Source organism: Cajanus cajan, chromosome 4 (genome assembly GCF_000230855.2).
Source record: "Cajanus cajan strain Asha chromosome 4, NIPB_CcT2T_4, whole genome shotgun sequence".
Classification (NCBI taxonomy): Eukaryota; Viridiplantae; Streptophyta; class Magnoliopsida; order Fabales; family Fabaceae; genus Cajanus; species Cajanus cajan.
The window spans coordinates 74541042-74553493 of record NC_138520.1 but is presented as its reverse complement, the minus strand read 5'-3'; the positions used below and the strand labels follow the sequence as shown (position 1 = coordinate 74553493).

At 39.5% G+C, this 12452-nt stretch overlaps 1 pseudogene; it reads left to right on the top strand.

The window, feature by feature from the left end:
• Positions 1 to 2567: 2567 nt before the first annotated feature.
• Positions 2568 to 4146, top strand: LOC109802748 (pentatricopeptide repeat-containing protein At2g36730 pseudogene; annotated as a pseudogene).
• The last annotated feature ends 8306 nt before the right edge of the window (positions 4147 to 12452 follow it).

Here is a 12452-nt window from a genome sequence, read left to right as displayed (position 1 = left end):
GGGACGTCAAATTTCTTATTATATTTATATAACTTCATAAGCCATTAATATGTTAGATACAAAAAAATTTGGTGGTAATTTTAACTATTAAGTTTGACATTAAGAAGGCTTTTGACACTTTGGATTGAAAATTCCTAATCGAGGCTTTGTAGGCTTTTGGATTTAATAGTATGTTTTGTGATTTGATCCAAACTATCTTGAAGTTGACTAGGCTTTCTTTTTCAGTTAATGATTCTTTAGTATGTTATATGTCTTGTACAAGAGGGGTGTGTCCAGGAGATCCATTATGGCCTTTCCTTTTTTGTATTGTTGAGGATGGTCTTAGTGGGGGTATCACCTTCCTAGTAGAAAATAATTATTTGTTGCCAATGGCTAGTCCTAAAGGTATCTAAGCTCCTTTTCATATATTATATGTGGATGATATATTCATCTTTTGTCGAGGTACTACTAAAATTTGAAATATTTGAAGTAACTTTTTGGGCTCTGAGGGAGGCTTCTGGCCAGTACGTGAACCTAGAAAAATGCAAATTTTATCATGGCTCCATGTCTTTGGTGAGGGTGGCTAAGGTGCGGGATATACTTGGTTTTGCTGATGATCATCTTCCTTTTATATATTTTGGGTTTCCATATTTAAAGAAAAATCACGTGCTTGACATTTTCTTGGTATCATGGATAAAATTCATTATAAGTTGTCCTTTGAAAGGATATGTTTTTTTCCTTCATAGGGCGAGTGCAGGTGGTTAAGTCAGTTATTTCAAGCATGTTGTTCTACAATTTTCATGTATATTCTTAGCCAAAATCCTTGATTAATACATTAGATATGTGGTTTAAAAACTTTATTTGGTTGGGTGATACTTTAGTGCGTAAATTAGTTACGATATCTTGGAAGCATGTTTGTAGCCTACTTAAGGGAAGGGGGTTTGGGCATAAGATCTATTAGTTCCTTAATGAAGCAACTACTCTAAAGCTTGCTTGGGGTATTTTGCATTTTGATAATCAACGGGCTTTGCTCATGCATGCTATATTTTTGAAGCAACATATTCTTATGTCGAGCTATAAATTTTCTTCCATTTGGCCTTTTCTATCGCGACTCTAGTTGTTTATTAATGATTATTAGATGGATTATTGGTAGCAGGAAGGACGTTAATTTTTTGGACTGATTCATGGTGCCTATACACATCTATTGCTAATGCTTTTGGCATTCATGTTGGGTTACAATGTCATCTACATGCATCAATTTCTTATTTTGTTTAACACTCTACTTGGATTATTCCACATTTAATCCTTAACAGACTTCCTATTCTGAGTTACGCCTTATCGCATCTTTGCACCCCTTGCGAACATGGGAAAAATTAGCCAAATTGGTGTCCTACTAGTGATGGAGTCCTCTCTCTAAAGTTTGTTTTTCACTATGTTGGGCAACCAAAGAAACAAGTCTTTTGGACTCAATTCATTTGGTCTAATGTCATCCCCCCTCACGATCTAACAATTTATGGTAGTCGCTGCACAAAAAGATGCCAACTAATGAGAATTCAGATCTTGGGGCATTATCATGGATCATCTGTTTCTTCAATGCAACTTTGCTAAAGCTTTATGGTCTTGGATGTCAGACATGATATAGGTTACCATTGATTTGTCACCTACCATCTCGCTTTTCAGTTTCATACAAAGAAGTTGGGTTAGGCAAGTTATGGATGTTTTGGCCTCTGTAATGGTGCATGTCATTTGGATCATCTAGTTAGGGAGAAATTGTTTGCGCTTCAACAATAGAGTCATTTCGTTCTAACAATCAATTTAAGTTGTTGTCTTGATCGCTTCTTTGACAGGTAAATTGTCAATTGGTTTGAGTTCTCATTCCATGGAGGAATTCAATATTTTGAAATGTCTCATGGTCCCTATTCATTTGTCAAAACCCACTTTAATTAAACAGATTAATTGGTACCCTCCAGTTGTGACTTTATAAAGTGTAACTCATATGGTGGCACTCATGGCTCCCTTGGTCATACTGCTTGTGGTGGTCTTTTTAATGATAGTATCATAGCTTTTTTGGGTGAATTTGCATCTTACATTAGTATTAAGATTGCTTTGCATGTTGAACTTATTGGTAGGTGTGGTATTGAACATGTGCATAATGTTGGATGTCGTAAACTTTGGTTAGAGTGTGATTTTAAGCTTGTTTTAGACATTTTTTGAAATACCCATATGCATTTTTTTCATTCTCATATTTATAGGGAGGGAAATCAATGTGCAGAAAAATGAGTTGATTTTGGTTTAAAATAATTTTTTTTATAAGTGGTGGTCTATTTTGCCATCTTTTATTTGAGAAGTTTTTTTATTTATTTATTTTTTTAATTTTTTTATGATCATTGTGCTTTACATTCTTTTCATTTTTGTTAATTCTTACATGATATTTGGTGTAATTCCTTTATATTATTACTATTTTTTTCTTTTTTATATTTTTTTAGCATTCGGTAAATGATTGGTAGATTTTAGAATACTAACCTTGCTAGAATACCTTAGTTCTACAGTGATACTTAACATGTTAAATCTTTAATTAAATTATATATATGGATTATGAAGGCAGTGAAGGTGACGATGAAAATGGGCGAAACTCACACGTGAAAGTCAAATGCATGCATGTCCGACTCCCAATATTGAAGACATAGTCCCTCTCGAAGAAGAAACAATGTCTCTTTCTCCTAAACTCGTGTCGTTCAATGGACCAACTCTGCCAAATCCAGACACAAATCCACGTCTCTGATCTTTACCAAGACACCCACATTCTCTCCTAACTCATATACTTCTGCTCCCTCTCTCCCTCAAACAACCTCTGCCACGCGCGCACCCTCGTTCACCACTCCACCACCCTGTCACCCATTTCCTGGAACATTCTCATCCGAGGCTACGCCGTTAGCGGTTCCCCCATTCAAGCCTTTTGGCTATTTCGGAAAATGAGAGAACGTGGTGTTATGCCCAACAAACTCACATTTCCTTTCCTCATCAAGTGTTGCACTGCTAAGTGTGGGTTGGACTCCGACGTATCTTGTGCTCTTAATGAGGGCAAGTAGGTGCATGCAGACGCTGTTAAGTGTGGGTTGGACTCCAACGTTTACGTGGGTAACAATTTGATTAACTTTTACGGGTGTTGTAAGAAGATTGTGGATGCGCGTAAGGTGTTCGAGGAACTGACAGAACTGTTGTTTCTTGGAACTCTATTATGACTGCTTGTGTTGAGAGTCTGTGATTGGGTATTTTTTCCGAATAAGGGGTTGTAGGTTTGAGCCTGATGAGACTTCCATGATGGTGGTGTTGTATGCTTGTGATGAGTTGGGGTACTTGAGCCTGGGAAGGAGGGTTCATTCGTTATTGGTTTTGAGAGGGTTGGGCACTACTCTTGTTGACATGTACGGAAAGTTTGGGGCTTTGGGTTATGCAAGGGCTATTTTTGAGAGAATGGGAAAGAGGAATGTATGGACGTGGAGTGCAATGATATTAGGGTTGGCTCAACATGGGTTTGCTGAGGAAGCCCTTGCACTATTTGCAATGTTGAGTAATGGTAACAGTAACAAAAATAACCATGATATATGCCCGAATTATGTGACTTATCTTGGGGTTCTTTGTGCTTGTAGCCATGATGGGATGATGGATGAGGGTTACCAGTATTTTCATGAGATGGAATGTGTACATGGGATCAAGCCCCTAATGACTCATTATGGAGCAATGGTTGACGTCTTGGGCCGCACTGATCGTGTTAGAGAAGCTTATGTGTTTGTAGAGAGCATGCATGTTGAGCCTGACCCGGTCGTGTGGAGGATGTTACGTAGTGCATGCATTGTTCATGATGTGCATAACCATGCATGGATTGGGGAAAGAATAAGGAAGAGGTTGCTAGGGATGGAGCCAAGGAGGGGAGGGAACTTGGTTATTATTGCTAACATATATGCTGAAGTGGGGAAGTGGGAGGAAGCGACAAATGTGAGGAGGGTCATGAGAAATGGAGGGGTGAAGAAGATTGTTAGAGAGAGTTATGATGACTTAGGTGGGTCCATGCATAGGTTCTTCGCGGGGTATGATTCTTGCCCTGATTTGATGCCTGTATATCATGTGCTCAATTGATTGAACCTGCATTTGAAGATGATTAACTAATACTTGTAATAGTAGTGGCTTTCAATGAAGGCTAATTGGTCTGGTATTGAAATTAAAGAAAGGCAAATGATAAGTTCTTTTGAGATTCATTTTTCTAAGTTAACCATTTATTTTTATAGTATTTCCAAGAATATTTTGTGGCTATTTTGCTATTTAACCCATTTATGAAATTTGTTCATTTTCATAAGGCTAATCATTTTTTTTTCTTACCAATTCTCATTTAAAAAATTTAAAAATAGAAAATAATTTATTCCTAAAGTTGTGCATAATCTTCCAGCTGCTAGATACTTGAATGGCATCAAAACCCGTGAGTGGCAATGCGAAGGTAAGCTGGTTGCATGCACAAAGTCATAATGGAACAACCTAACGCTTGGAATTTTCTGTACAAAAATAAAAGGATCTAGGATGCCAATTTCACTATCATTCACCAATGATTTTTTTGGTACCCTCCTTCGGAGATAATTTTATATATGAGGTATTATCATACATTAAATTTGAATATCTCTTCTAGTCAAAATTCAAATATTTGTTTTTTCGTTTTTTGGGTTCAACTATATGATGAAGCCTTCTAATGCTCCTCTTGGGCCTTATGATTAGGTTGCCTGATCACCACTTGGATTTTAGATTGGGTTTACATCAGACTTTTACGGTATTTCCCTTTCTAATTTATTCCATTACCTATGCTGGACTGCCAGAGGTAGAGAGCAGTGTCATATTCCAGCCTTCATCAAGTAGAGAAGTGTCACTAGCTTGTTATATAACTAGTTATGAATTTTCACAAATCACTTGTTATCATAGTTGGGAACTCGGCAAGCCAAAAATTGAGGATAAAGATTTCAAAGGAAAATGGAAATGTTGGTAAATACTCCAAAAAAAACTCCATATCAGGCTTAAGCTTGTGAGCTCTGGAATTCTTTGTATTGCTTAATTCAAATGAAATATATATATATTGTTAAACAAGTTGTCTCAAATAGCTTAAGAGGGGGAGTGAATTAAGTTTTCTAATTATTCTCTACTTTTTTTTTTAAGATTTAGAACTACTTTCTTATAAATTCATTTTCCTTGGTTAAAATCCATATATTGAAAATGAAAAATGAACACTTCTTAAACACAATTAAAAACAAATAATTAAAAGAGCGAGGAAAAGGAATTGCAAACTCATTTTTATACTGGTTCAGCCAAACTTGCTTACGTCCAGGAAGTATTTGTAGCAAAGGATCTTTGGCTTGGTAGGATCCGTTGAGTTGTTCTACCATGAGCTTTGAGTCGCTGTTACTCCTTACCCTCTGTGCGCTGATGTCCTGTGCCAATCTTAGTTCTACCAGGAGTGCTTCATACTCGGCTTGATTGTTGGTCGCTTTGAGCGTGAATTTTAGCGACTGCTCGATGACGATATTACTTGGTTCTTCGAGGATGATCCCTACGCCACCTCCTTTAGTATTTGAGGAACCATCCACATGCAATATCCACGCCTGGTCCTTGTCGGGAGAAGTTGGGGTGTACTCGGCTACAAACTCGGCGAGGTGCTGGGCTCGAATTGGGCCTCGACTTTTGTACTCGATTCCAAACTCGGAAAACTCTACCGACCATGCGATCATGCGTCTTGCCAATTCTGGTTTTCAAAGTATTTGTTTGATGGGGTAGTCTTTTTTGACCACTATTTGATGGCTTTGGAAATATGGTCGAAGGCGCCTAGTCGATGTAATGAGGGCCAAAGCCAATTTATCGATGGCTTGGTATCGTCTTTGGTGTCTTGTAGGACTGATGGAAGTTAGTAGGTGAAGTGAAACTTGATCTTCCCTTGCCTCCTCCAAGCTCACGGACCTTTCTTCCTTGATGATGAATTCTGGACTTGAATGTAGAATGGAGATCAAATGTGAAAGAATTCCTAAGCTAAGATGGAAGTATCCTAGCTAGAAACTCAAATGAAAACTCACGGACTAAGCCTAGAATTTAGGATTCCTAAGGCTAAGGCTATGAACCTTTGAGAGAGACTTTGAGAGAGACTTGGCTGAATGAAAATTCAGAAATCTCTATTATGATTCAAAGTGTTTACAAAGAGTGAAGGAATAAACATTTATAGATCCTAGAAGCAAGCTAGGTGGCGCCAACTTCACTAGCCAATATTGGAGCCAAAAATTCAAATTTTAAATGGAAATTTGAATTCAAATTCAAGGCTCCATGTGCTTAGTCCGTGAATATGCGGCTGCCATGCATCTAAATGTCATTTAGGGGACATTTAAAGTGTATTTGGAGCTGCACATGTTCAACCATGCTTGGCAAGAAACATGTGATCCAAATGCATCTCAAATGACTACTAAATGAAACCTAGATTTTAGCTTCTTGGTCTATTTTAGTATTCCTTCAATATTCTTATGCTAATGACCTAAATACAATGGCCAAACATATACAAACATTAGGAAATAATAAAAGAAACAAAATGAGCCCAATATTGGGTACCAAAAGCCCAAAGGCCCACAAAGTCCCAAAACAAGCCCAATAAGCCTATGGCCCAAAAATGCTAATCTATGTGGTCCAAAATACAAGACCAAAATATGTAAAACCTATACTAATATAATATGTGCAAAATATAAGAAAAATGGATTTATCAAGAGATGGCCCATGTGAAGCTCAACTTGGGCCTTCCAAGCCCATCGGGCCCATTGGGCCTTGACTGACCCAAATCTTCATGTCTAGCCCATTCCTCTTGGTTCCTTCAAGATATCACCTCTTGCCCTTCTAGGCATGATTCCATCAAGGACTCTACTGATGAAGTAGATCGAGACCTGATTTTGTTCTTGATTTTGTACCAATGTTGCGTTGATTGCGTTTTCTGCTACCGCGAGGTATAAGTGCAGATTAGAGTGGTGATCGAGCTTGCTCAGAATAAGTGGAGTGGCGAGGAGGTTTTTTAAGGCTAAGAGTGCCTCTTCACATTGTTTGGTCCATTGGAAATTCTTTGATTTTTTTAACAAGTGGAAAATGGGACTGGCCCTCTCTGCGAACTTGGGCATGAATCTAGAGAGAGAGACCAACCATCCTGCAAGCCGTTGGACATCTTTGATGTTTTGAGGGCTTCTCATCTGGATAATAACTTGGCACTTTTCAGGGTTTGCCTCGATTCCCCTACTTGTGATTATGAAGCTAAGGAAACGTCTGTCTTAGACACAAAAGGAACACTTCTCAGGATTCAGGCGCATGTTATGTTGTCGAATTTGGCCAAACACCTTGGCCAGGTCAGTTGCATGTGATCCGGTTGATGTGGTCTTGATGACCATGTCGTCTACATAAACCTCCATATTTTTTTCTGATCTGCTGATGAAAAACCTTGTCCATCAGTCTTTGATAGGTGGCTCTGGCATTTTTGAGGCCGAAAGACATAACTTGGTAGCAAAAATTAGTCTGGTCGGTGATGAAGGTGGTCTTTTTTGCATTTGGCAGGTACATCATAATTTGGTTGTAGCTAGAGTAGGCATTGAGAAAGTTGAGGATGGTGTGTTTGGAGGTCTCGTCAACCAATTTGTCGATACTTGGTAGGGGGTAAGGGTCCTTTGGGCAAACTTTGTTGAGGTCGCTGTAGTCGACGCACATACGCCACTTCCCCAAGCTCTTTTTTTACCAATACCACAATGGCCAATCATGTGGTATATCTAACTTCCCTGATGAATCCGGTGTCTAGTAGTTTCTTGGTTTCAGCTGCTGCAGCATCTCATTGTTCGTTGTCCATCTTTCTCTTCTGCTAAGTCACGAGCTTTGCCTCCTTGTGGATCGCCAACCTGTGACAAATGAGATTAGGGTCTATACATGTCATGTCGGTACTGAACCAGGCAAAAAGGTCGGCATTCTTGACGATTTTGTCCATGAGTTACTTTTGTAGTGCAAGGTCGAGCTGCTTGCTGATTCTCGTACATTGGCCCGGGTGTTTCCCAATTTGAAAGTCCATCAGGTCATTGATGGGACTTGGGCGAGTATCATTAGATTCTACCCTCGGGTCGAGATCGGTAACCTCGGCTCGCATCACGTGGGCTACTATGGGGGGCTCGTGGTGGCATTGCTTTGGGGGTAAAAGTGGTGACACTTTGAGGCTTTTCACGTAACATTATCGTGTTGTTTTCTGATTTTCCTTGACAGAGATTACTTACCCCTCGTTCCCCAGGAACTTCATTGTCAGGTGCGGGGTAGACACCACGACACTAAGCTGATTCCATGTAGGTCATCTTGTTATGATGTTGTAGGATGTGTTGCATCGACGAGGAGATATTTTACCATTACTTGCCTGGTGTTGGGAGCCGCCTCGAAAGTGGTCAACAACTCAACATAGCCATAGGTGTGGACTCGTTCGCCTGCGAAACCGATTAAGGGGTCCGAGTGTGACACTTTGAGGCTTTTCACGTAACATTATCGTGTTGTTTTCTGATTTTCCTTGACAGAGATTACTTACCCCTCGTTCCCCAGGAACTTCATTGTCAGGTGCAGGGTAGACACCACGACACTAAGTTGATTCCATGTAGGTCATCCTGTTATGATGTTGTAGGACGTGTTGCATCGACGAGGAGATATTTTACCATTACCTGCCTGGTGTTGGGAGCCGCCTCGAAAGTGGTCAATAACTCAACGTAGCCGCAGGTGTGGACTCGTTCGCCTACAAAACCGATTAAGGGGTCCGAGTGTGACTATATAAAAGTGGGGGGAATGTCTAACCTTATGAATATTGGCCAATATAGAACGTCCGCCGAGTTGCCTTGGTCAACCAGTGTCTTGTAAACTTCCCAGTTGGCCACCTCAACTGCAATGACCATGGGATCATCTTGATTTGGGCAGTCTCCCACGTAGTTGTCGTCCGTGAAGGTTATTGGGGGTGAGGTGTGTGGTGGACACGAGGTGCTAATGTGGACGTTGTTGATGCTATGTAAGTGTCTTTTTCGAGCGGAGCTGCTTGTTCCACCTCCGATGAATCCTCCTGCGATTGTATTTATGACGCCCCACAAGGTCGCTGGCTCGATGTCTGGCTTTGTTTTAGGTTGTCCGGTGCCGCCTGCATTCTAAAGAGATTCGGATGGTTGATCGGCTTGAAAAGTTGAATCTCGACCGCGGCCACGTCCTCTACCTTGTCTGTGATAGTTGCCTCTGTGGGGATGAGCTCTCTGAACATGTTGCCCGAGATGTTTGCCTTAAACGAGCTCTTAAATTCGATCTTTGAGCGTGCAACATTCTTTAGTTGTATGACTGTAGTTTTTGTGATAGAGATAATGTTTTATTTTATCAGCATGGTTAAGGCTGTATCCTGGCGGTGGTAGGGTATCAACTCAACATTGCTGCCATCCTCCAGTATGTGCACCCGAGGTGCGTTCAAAGGGGTGTAGAAGTTGTATTTTCTGACCTTATTCTGCCGAGGTATTTTGAAGTGAGTTTCGTTTGTCGCCTTTAACTTGTCCTTGTGGCCTTGGCTGACCTGGTCTTGCTTACCTTGTGGTTTTTCGCGAATTTGCTCGCGAAATTCGGAATGCTCTTCCATCTGGATGTATCCCGCGGCGTATGCACGTAGCTCGTCCATATCTGTGGGAGGTCGCCGACAAAGGCTGTCGACAAAAGGGCCCAATTTTAATGCCATGAACATGGAGTGTAGGGCAACCTCAAGATTGAGATTTCGGATTTGGATGGAGACATTGGCGAAGTGCTCCATAAATTTCTGTAATGTTTCGTTCTTGCTCTGCCTTAGATTGGCAAGGGCGGCAGAGGTTATGTGGTGAGATCTGCTCGTGGCGTATTGAGCCGTGAATTTTCTTATCATTGTCTTGAAATTATCGATGGATCCTACTGGCAGCCTAGTGTACCAGGTAAGCCTTTCAATGAGGTTGGGAAAACTCGGCACATGATGGCGTCGTCATTGGTATATAGATTCATTTGTGTGACGTACGCGTCAACGTGCTTGTCCGAGTCGATAGAGTTGTCGTACCGATCAATGTTTAGGGGCTTCCGACCTAGAGGTAGGGGTGTCTTCATGATGCCATCTATGAAAGGGTGGCACCTGACGCCCATCCGACGTGTGGGATCTTGGGTGGGTGCACGGCTAATGTCATGGCCTGAGCGATGTGTGGGTGCCTGTGACTGATGTGTCATCGGCGGTAGTGAGGGCGACTGTTGTTCTTCCTCGTGGTGGTTGCTTTGGTGAGTAGGTTCGTGGGGAGGATCGAGGGGAGTTGGGCGCGAATGCGCTCGTTCTCCACACTCAAGGCCACCAGGTCAGCTTGATGTTGGGCGCGCATAGCTTCGAGGGCCCCAGTGTTCTATTGTCACATTTGTTCGATCTGCTCGATCAATCGCCAGAGTGTGGCTTCTCCTTCCATGTTTGGCCTGTTCTGATTTGCGTCGTTTGTTACTCTCTTGTTGTGGCTTCGGGTAGAAACCATAAGGTAGATGAAGAAAGGGAATTTCTCTTCGGCCCCACGGTGGCTGCCAAGATGTTCTTACCTGAGATCGGTCTGGGGATGACCTTTCGGATGAGATTGGTGAGTCTTCCTTGCTTGGCACGTCGGTCATTCTGAGATCGGGTCAGTACCTGCAAAAGAGACTCCAATGCTTAAATTAGTTTTTGTAGGCGTGTGAGTCTTATATATATATATATATATATATATATATATATATATATATATATATATATATATATATATAATGCGCGTACCTTAGTGTGAATTAGAGTTTTTACTCTAAAGTGAGAACAGGGTTGGGCTGTGGCCCAATAGATCATGAGCTTGCCGTTTGGCCGATGTTGATGAGTGACCAGGTGTCGAGTTGGGCTTCAACACCCGATGTGAGTAGTATATATATATAATTCAACCCCTCCCAAATTATAAAATCATATGCTTTTTTAAAATTAATCTTCAAAATCATTCATTCATTTGAGGATGTTTTAGTCATGTCTATACTAACTTATTAATGACTAGAGCAGTATCTAGAATTTGCTTCCCAAGCAGGAAAACAAATTAAAAAAGAAACAATAATAATAAATTCATATCCAACTTTAACGTAGAAGGTAATATCCTGAAAATATTTTCGTTGATATAGTTATGTTAATAGTCTACCTAATGGAAACTTGAACATAATTAACCAACTATTAAGCAATAAAATATTTGTTTGGAGAAAAAAAAGTCTTATTCAGGAAAGTGAGGGTAATATATTCTAATTGTTGAATATGAAATAAAATATATATTATTGTAAAATATCGTATTAAAAAATCTATTTTTTGGGTAAAATAATTACTACGTAATCTCGCAGTAGCTGGTGTAAGGGAAATAAAAATATAAATGAATTAATGAAAGATTAAACTTTAAAATATAATCAATAAAAATTTAAGTTTCATTTATGTTAAATAATCATGTACATCAGTACATGTATGTTAATTCGAGGAATAATTTTTTTCTATTAATTTTGGAAGAAATATTAGCGATAACGTTTTTTTATTTAACAACTCTTCGGCGAGTTTCACAAATAAATAAATAAAAGTAGATGGAGTTTTTTTTAATAGGCATGCATAAATTTTACCAAATAATGAAAAGTATATTAAAAAGTGATAAAGTATTTTAATTTCTAAACATAAAAAACTATACACCCAAAAACAAGTACATGTTTATAAGGAAATTGTTTTAAATGAAAATATAAAATCTTTTCCATACTCAAGCCGAGCACCTCCAGTTAATTGCAAGTGAAAAAATTGGAAGCAACCCAACAAAATTTGTGAGCTTCGTTCAGTCTCTGGAAGAAGCCATGTCAAATCATATCCCCTGATTTTAACACCTTTCAGCATAAGGTGGCGCATAACAAGAACACAATTTTATTAGGTGGCAACATTTGAACCTAGGATTCACCACCCAAAATTTTGGTGTTTAACAAGTCCAATCAATCCACACACCCACTTCAAATTCTTCCAAGTGTGTGGCTGTCATATATGATCACCGGGAAATATAGTTGATATCTTCTACAGTTGTTCGCTCTTTGCCTGGAACAACCATATCCATCGATCTTGGCACTTCTAAATGAAAAATAAATCCTCTTCTTTTCCTTTTTTGTTATTTTCTCTATGACTAAACTTTTTTTTTAATAAAAAGTAAATGATATCCTTCTCATTTTCATTTTTTTTCTCCAAAAGCTTAGAAAATAGAAGAAATGAAAGATAAAAAAGAAAAAGGAAATTAAAAGAATTTTTTCCTCTTCTAAACAAGAGTGAAAGATACATGAACATAGTAGACCCTTCGTGAATGAAAAATTAGGACAAGAGAACAAAAACTTTACTCAGAAAATTCCAAATT